Source organism: Hevea brasiliensis, chromosome 8, assembly GCF_030052815.1.
Source record: "Hevea brasiliensis isolate MT/VB/25A 57/8 chromosome 8, ASM3005281v1, whole genome shotgun sequence".
NCBI classification, from domain to species: Eukaryota; Viridiplantae; Streptophyta; class Magnoliopsida; order Malpighiales; family Euphorbiaceae; genus Hevea; species Hevea brasiliensis.
The window spans coordinates 88,745,934-88,755,038 of NC_079500.1; positions in this window are offsets into that span (position 1 = coordinate 88,745,934).

The window sequence follows — 9,105 nt, forward strand, 5'->3', positions numbered from 1 at the left end:
TATCTTATGAGATAGTTTGCTACGGCTTCCAGCCATTGTGATAGTTTAGCTCAAGGTCTAATTTTCTAAAAGCCACAGGTTCCCAGACTGCCCCTACTACAAATAGTAGAGCCCCATTCTATCCCCATGATACTAACGGGAGAATTCCACGGGTATCACATTAAATAGAACGAGTTTCAATTTGAGCAGAAGCCTTCACGGATACTAACATGGTAAAACCCACGGGTACCGCTACATGACTCCCTCCTATTTTCTTAAAAGGGTAAGAAAGCCCGAGTATAGGGCTGGAGTGTGTGAGGACATTGTGTGAGTGTTCAGTGTGTGAAGGGACACCTTTACCTCTTCCCAGTATGGGGGAATTTTTCCTTTTTCCTTTTTTAGACGAAGAGTGCTGTGGGGGATAAGACAATCAAGACAAGAAAAACGGTTAGCAAAAATAACAATAATTAACATATGGAATTTTGTAAACTAAGCCCACCTAACTACGGTTTGATCGTAAAATTAAATCTGCTTTTGGACCTCTGGACCGGGGTTAAGGAAAAGGATTCCCCAGTGGAGTTGCCAAGCTGTCGCAAGGTGTTTTGCAGTCGCCTGGACGAACACTCACTGAAGTGGGAAAGAGTGAGGAGTCGCCACTTTAATTTTAAGGGAAATTAAAGAAAACCATTTGCACAAAAAAGGGTAAATTAAAAGAAACCACTTCGAAACAGAGATTCTAGGTTCGAGGTCCATATACGGGCGGGGAAGGTGTTAGGCACCCCGCCTCGTCCCTCTATGAGGGTAAACAGATTTAACATTATGCTATTTACAAATTAAAATCGGAAGTTAGGGGGGTTAGAATGATGGTGTTAATCCCTTTGATAAAAGGGAATATTTGATTTTTCACTATTTCGGGTTACCCAGATACATAAGTACATGAGATGACCCTTAGTGAGTTGATGTTGCGTAGCGGTTTTGGTTTAGGGATACGTATTATGTTATTTTAGTTTGAATTTGAGGTAACCCGGGTAAAAGCCTCTCCCGATCTCTAAGAATAATCTGCTTAAAGTTTGAGTGGGGAATCTCGGATAAGAACTCCCCTCTGATCTTTGCATATTTATTAAAATTTTGATTGAGAATCGGATAAGAACTCTCCTCCAATCTCATTTAATTATTTATTAATATTTTTGATTGAGAATTGGATAAGAACTCTCCTCTGATCTCTTTTATTAAAAATTTTGATTGAGAATCGGATAAAAACTCTCCTCCGATCTCTTTTAATATTTATTAAAATTTTAATTGAGAATCAAATAAGAACTCTCCTCCGATCTTATTTAATATTTATTTTGATTGAGAATAAGATAAGAACTCTCCTCCAATCTCTTTTTTTCGTTTAAATGAGGATCGGGTAAGAACTCTCCCCCGACCTCTTGAGATTTAATTGCGATCGTATGTCGTAAAGACCTTAGACTAAGGGTTCTGACATCCAAAGACGCTGAGAGCCCGAACAAGGCTTCTCTTAATCTGTTGGTACCTTATAACTGGGTAGGGGATATAGACTAAATTTTTACCGATCTCCTATGTGATTGCCTTACCAATACCTTTTGACAGGCAATATCCGATCTCTTCCGTTTACTAGTCTGGGATCCGATCTTACCTCGATCCCCCACTATACCAAGTTATCTCCTGAGCTAGTCTAGTGGTTTGACTTCATAATTTTCTTCTGATTTATTATCCAAACTTTTATTATTTTGAAGAAACTCTCGTGTTAAGATACAGCTACCAACATTTTATCAAACTACCTATACGTTACTCAGGACCAGAACACCTATATTTGAAGGTAATAAAGGCTAAAAAAAAATATTAAGTAAATAACATGAACTGATGAACAAAAGGTAAACTCAAGAGAATAACCACCTTCGTGGGGTCTTTAACATAACATAAACTTGACGAAAATTATGAGCATGAAAACAAAGAAAATAAATATATAAAAAAAACGAGCACTTGGTAAAGCAACGGTCTAAAAACTCACCTGTAGGGAGTTGAATCTATTAAACTAACTATGGAGTCACAAATACAGTAGAGCTGCATGCTAATAGTCTGGGGACTACTGCTTGCCTTGAAATGAAGAGTACCAAGTTAAAATGCAGTCGAGCCGAAATGACAATAACCGGATTTGAATGAGATTGAGCTTGGAAAATAAAAGTGGATATAAAAAATGATGAAGACAGAACTGAAACTAAAAGAGGGTATCGCAGAGTAATGAACAAACTGAAAATAAAGAGTTTCAGTGTCCAACACTCCTTTAAAGAAAATACTTTAGAAAACTGGTTTCTGAAGTTTTTTCTATTTTGAAAGCTTAAAAATAGCAGAGTAGCAAAGCTGAATCAATTTTCAGAGCCTTTCCACTATAATCACCACTCTTTTGTTCTCTTTTTCCTTTTTAACAGTTTTCATGCAGGTATTTATAGGGACCGAGGGCTCCCGATGAAGGGTCAGGATTTCTTTTGAGGGAGATGGAAGGTTTGGATTTTAAAGGACACGATCTGATGCCTGAAAATTGAAGAGAATCAAAATGGATGATCGAGATCTTATTCAGAATATTTGTCCTTTCTCTTTTCTAATCCAACGGCTCAAAATCTTCTTGTCAAGGGAGATCCGAGGGCTAGAAAAAAAAGCGCCAGTCTTGTCGTCTTCTTTTTGATCCAAGGGCTCCGGACTTGTCCTTGCAAGTAAGATCAAGAATGGAGATCAAGATGTATAGGACTGTCATGACATGTCTGGCAACCTGTTAATAATGTGGGCAATTCTGCAAATGAGGCGTGCGGTGGAGATTTGATCTCGTCTGCAATGCTTTAACTACCTCGACTCTGATTATGACGACAGTTATTGGAAGTTGTCTTATTCTCTCTTTGCTTTCCGATCTCCCATCACTTCCGATCTTAATACGATCCTTTTCCGATCTCTCATGCCAAGCCCCTCTCCCGATGTCTCCCATTCCAGAATCTTCTCTTCTATCCGGACTGGTTTAGTCAAAGCATTTATTCTTTCGGTTATCGAGGCATCCACTTCGTTTTCCGCTAGCAATAAATGCTCAGACCTTCTCTATATATATACCTTCAACGGGACATCCTTTTCGCATTTCATTTTCTCCTCTTTCCGCTTCTCACTTTTCCTGTTCTAACTGCTCCTGCAACAATCCCGGCCATGGCAGCTGCTTTTGATCTTTTTTCGACTGTTCACTTTGTTTATCGACTGAAAATTTATGACCCCGGTGATCAAAAAATCACGATGGCTACCTCTGATGACAGTGAGAGAACCGGACTAATTTACCGATCCAGATCGAGAATATCGATCGTGTCCATCTCGAGTCGGTCGACCGATATAATCGGCGAACCGATTTTGGGCGAGAAGACTGCTAATTTCCCTCTTATCATTGGTGACTGCCCTTCGAAGTTCACTTGGCTCCTCACCACATCGGGTGTCCCGACAGCGGCTCGGTTCCGAGCGATAACATTGACGATGACCTCTCCTATCCTCATGAGAGTCATAGTCACCCCATCTGAGCTGTACATCTATCCGATGTCGATGGCTGGTTTCCTGATCAAACATATCTTTTGATTTAGCCACGAGACTTGGTTTTGACATAAGTCTTTATTAGGTAGGATGTACCGCCGATCTCCAGAGATCGCCTTAATGATGTAATTTGACCTTTAATGTAATCCGATCTCTAGAGATCGCCCACATGATGTAATCTGACCTTTTGGAAATGAAATTTTATTTTGGCAATTATCATTTTACTATTATTGCATTGATTATTTTTCAATATCTAATGTGTTTATCCGATCTGATTCCTAACTGAATAGCCCTTAGTCGATCTGTAATTCTGAACATCTACCTTAATTCGCCGATTTTTAACTAGCCGATCTCCCCTTATTTATTTATGGAGTTTCTGGAATGTTCTTGCGATGTGTCAGAAAAGCTGGTGAATCCCGCTAACCGATGCGCCGCTTGGGACACTGTGAGCATTAAATGCTCAGACGGGTATAAATAGGGGATGGGTCAGCCAGTTGCTCCCTTATGTCATTTTCAGTATCTCGTGAGCGATTCCAAAATTCTCTCATTTTTCAAGTTCTTCCGACACCGATCACACTCCGGTAAGGGTTTTGATCTTTCTTTTAGTTAAATTTTCTCTTTTCTTTGAAAATGAGTGGCGCCGAGGGTCAGAAAGCGGCGAGCCCCCCTTCCGTTCATGTCTCGTGGTCGTCAGATGAGGTTGAAGTGGTCGGACCAAGCGGGCGATCTGAACCTCCTACAACCTTCGTTTCAGCCCGTGGCCAAGCGGCACCCTCAAGACGAACGCATTCCTCTGGGAGAGAGAGCCTTCCCGTGGATGAGCTGCCGTCCATCCTTCAAGAAACTGATCTGCAAACGATTAGCCAAGAATACAATCTTCGGACCGACTCATACGAGCTTATCAGATGCCATGGCGATCTCCAAGCTGATCATTTCTTCGAAGAAAATGATATGATCAGATATACGAAGAGCAATTAAAAGCTGGGCTACGATTTCCTCTTGATGACTTCTTCAAGGACGTTCTGAAATTCCACCAAGTATGTATAGCCCAAGTACATCCAAACTCATGGCGGATCCTGGTAGCCTTCAAAGGCCTCTACCAAGCTAAGGGACTCAGTCCTACAGCGAAGGTGTTCGCCGAGCTACATAGGCTAACTCGTCCAAAGGACGACGAGTACTGGTTCTTTCAGGAAAAACCACATTGTGGGCTCTTTACCGATCTGCCCTCCTCGCTAAAGAATTGGAAGAATCGCTTCTTTATTCTGAGGAGCAAGATTTCGAATGGTTTTGAGGGTTTCCCACGTAGCTGGCTGCATCTGGGCCCATCACTCCCGAAGCACATCGCTTTGAGTAGAGAAGAGGGCGCAATGGTAATGGAGCTAAAGGATCAGGCGGCCAATCAGAAGTTTTCCTGTTTAGATGCGATGATGGCCAAACTGCATCATTGGATGATGCAGCTGGTTACCGGCAAAGAACGCGGGCTTCAGCTCTCTAACCTCAGCCTCGGTACTTTCTATATCTCTGATCTCTAGGCCTTAGCGAACTCACTGACTTTTTCTTTGTGCAGGTATGGTGAGCGGCGAGGCTTCCAAAGAGAGCCGAAAACGGAAGAGAGAGGTCTCTAGGAAAGTGCGGGAGATGAAGCGTGCCGAGGCCTCACAAACGCCACGACACGATCCAGGGGAGATGCAAGGAGGCTCGCCCTGACCCTCGGGACCACCGATCCCTGAAATAGAAGTGGTTCGGTCTCTGCCTCGATAAGAAGATCCACCACCACCTCCACCGGTTGCTTCGAGTGCGGAAGGGGGTCCTTCCCAGCCTACTTCGCTGACCCTTTCCCGCGGCGCTCAAGTCCTAATTCACTCCCTGGAGAAGAACCGATATGTATGGGAGAATCCGGACTTGGCAAAGGTTCTGGGAGCTTCCATCTGCCTCCAGAAGGATCGGAATAGGCTGACCCAAGGCAACATCGACAATCTCCTGACCCAGACGATGAGCTTGAGCATGGAGAGCTTAGTGAACCAGCATATTATTAGGGAAAAGGCACATCATTTGAAGCAGGAGATCCAGAAGGTGGGTCAGGAAGCGACTTCCGCCCGAGCTCAACTTTCATCCGCCTGGGAATATATAGCTGAAATTGAGGGGCGGATGAAATTCTATGAGGATAAATTGGCCAAGCAGGCTCATGCTCTTGAAGAAGCTCGAGCGCTCCGAGCTGCTGATGTCGCTCACCTCACTGAAGAACTTAGAGCGAAAGAAGAAGAGGCAGTGATGAGGGAGGCCAGTGCTTATGTGAACGCCCACGGGGACCTTTTGGCCGAGCTCAAGAAGCGTTATCCCGAGGAGGAATTTTCCTGGATGGTGGACCTGGCTCCCCAAGACGAAGAGGAGAGCGATGAGGAAGCTGAGGGAGATAGAGAGGGTGAGCGAAATGTAGAACAGGCTGAGGGTGATCCTCCAGCCGAATGACTTGTATTTTATTTTAAAATGAAATGAAATTCTCTCTTTTGTTCAATGACTAGATGTGATCGGAAAGTATCTAAATTGTACAAGCGCCTGACTATCTGAACCAATTAGAACATCAAACTTAAAAGTGATTATTAATCTAAGTATAAGAGGTTGGAAAAACATTGTAAGCATGAGATCGGCTAAGAACAAACACCGAAGAGACTCAAGATTATTAAAATTGGAAACCTAATTTGAACATTTAAGATCGGAAGCAACATTAAGCCGGATTAAAACCTTAATTTTATTAAACAATTATCCGCAATATTTATAAAAGGGAGATCGAAAATAAGACTGGATGGCACGAAGACCTAATGTTGGTTTGATTTCGTTTGATGAGAGATCGGAAATGTGATTGACTGGCCAGAAGACTTGATAATTGGTTTGAGAGATCGGTAAGGATTTGAACAATATGGAGACTTGGTATTGGTTAAATTTCTTTGAAGAGAGATCAGAAATGTGATTGACTGACAAGGAGACTTGGTGTCGATTTGATCCCTATGAAGAGAGATCGGAAATGAATTGAACGACATGGAGACTTGGTGCTAGGGATCGATTTCAAAGTCTATTGATTTCAGGGTTCGGCCAAAATATGGTGTCGACAGGTACCTCTGGAAAGAAAAAGAAGTTTAGTGGACCCAGCAAGGGTCGAGGTGGAAGATTTGGTAGGGGCAGATTTTCTGAACAGAGACCCCTTAGGTCTTGTCAGCAGTCGAGCAGGGGTTCACATTCTGCCCGCCCCTGTGAGACTTGTGGCAAGATTCATGGGGGGGAAAATGTTATTGGGCCACTGGAGCCTGCTTTAACTGTGGAGGAAAGAGCCATATAGCTAAAGACTATACTAGTGCTCCGAGATATGGTCCAGCTCCTACTACTACCGAGGGATCTATTCAGAGTCCTGCTCCCAGAGGCTCACAGTCAGTTGGCAGAGGAAGAGGCAGAGGTAAAGGCACTGCTTCAGGCAGTCAGGGCACAATTGGTCAGTCAGCACAGGGAAGTGCTTCAGTCAGGGTTTATTCAATGAGACAACGAGAAGAGGCTGAGACTTCCGATGTAGTAGCTGGTCTATTTTCTATCTCTGATCAAGAAGTATTTGTATTGTTTGATCCGGGTTCAACCCATTCATATGTTAGTGCTAGCATAGTCAATTCACTTGCTGTTCCATGTGTGTAAATGGGTTTAAAGTGCTAGTAACTAGTCCATTAGGACATGAGGTCCGAGTCAATAGAATTTATAGGGACTGTCCTTTGGTGATCAAGGACATGTTTTCCTGTCAGACTTGATTAAAATGCCCTTCAGAGAGTATGATATTATCTTGGGCATAGATTGGTTAGCCAGGCATCATGCCATGATTGACTATAGACTGAAGACACTCACTTTTGGTCTCCCTTTGTTCGGTGATGTGGTAATACATGGGGAGAGGCATTTACTGCCATCAAACATCATTTCGGCTGCACTAGCTAGAAGGATGATCAGAAAGGAGTGTGAAGCATACTTGGCAGATGTGATAGACAACTAAGTGGGGAGTCCAGCACTGAGGGACATCCCTACAGCATGTGACTTTCCGGATGTGTTTCCTGATGAATTGCCAGGATTATCTCCAGAAAGAGAGGTGCAGTTTGAGATTGATGTTATGCCTGGTGTGGACCCAATCTCCATAACACCATATAGAATGGTACCTGTAGAATTGAAAGAGTTGAAAGTGCAGTTGCAAGAATTGCTTGACAAGGGCTTTATCCGCCCTAGTGTGTCACCTTGGGGAGCGCCAGTGTTGTTTGTAAAGAAGAAAGATGGCACTCTCCGCTTGTGTATTGATTATCAGCAGTTGAATAAGGTGACAATAAAGAATAGATACCCATTGCCCCACATTGATGACTTGTTTGATCAGTTAAGGGGTGCAGCTGTGCTCTCCAAAATTGACCTGAGATCAGGTTATTATCAGCTGAAAGTACAAGAGCAGAGTATTTCTAAAACTGCCTTTAGAACCCACTAAGGCCATTATGAGTTTTTGGTTATGCCATTCGGGTTAACTAATGCTTTGGCTGCTTTTATGGATCTGATGAACACTATCTTCAGACCATACCTTGACCAGTTTGTTGTGGTATTTAAAGATGATATATGGTCTATTCGAGGAATGCAGAAGAGCATGATAGACATCTGCAAATTGTACTGCAGACTTTGAGAGAGAAATAGCTATATGCCAAATTGTCGAAGTGTGAATTTTGGCTGAAGGAAATATCTTTCTTGGGGCATGTAGTATCAGAAGAGGGCATCAAGATAGATCCAAGTAAGATAGAAGCTGTCCTTAATTGGAGGCCACCCAGAAATGTCACAGAGGTTCGCAGTTTTCTGGGTTTAGCTGGATACTACCGTCGATTTGTGAAGGGATTTTCCATGTTGGCATCTCCATTGACTAAGCTACTCTGAAAAGATGTAAAATTTCAGTGGACGGATAAATGCCAACAGAGTTTTGATGAATTGAAAAGATATTTGACTGAAGCTTCAGTCCTGACTTTACCTACACCGGGTAAAGAATACACCGTTTACAGCGATGCTTCTCACAATGGGTTAGGCTGTGTATTGATGGAAGATCAAAATGTCATTGCTTATGCATCACACCAGCTGAAACCGCATGAGAGGAATTATCCGACACATAACTAGGAGCTTGCAGCTATTGTGTTTGCTCTTAAGATCTGGAGACACTATTTGTATGGGGAAAAGTGTTACATCTACACAGATCATAAGAGTTTGAAGTATTTGGGCACCCAAAAAGAGCTGAACTTGAGACAGAGGAGATGGTTAGAGTTGATAAAAGACTATGATTGTCTGATATACTATCAGCCAGGGAAAGCTAATGTGGTGGCTGACGCCTTAAGTTGCAAGACTATGGCAAGTCTACAGGTTACTCCTTTATCTTTAGTGTATAAGTTAAGATCATTGCATGCCAGCTTAGAGACTAATGATGATGGTCAGACAGCAGTTGCATGGCATGTATAGCCAGTGTTGATTGATCAGATTAGAATGGCTACTTAGAGTGATGAAAGG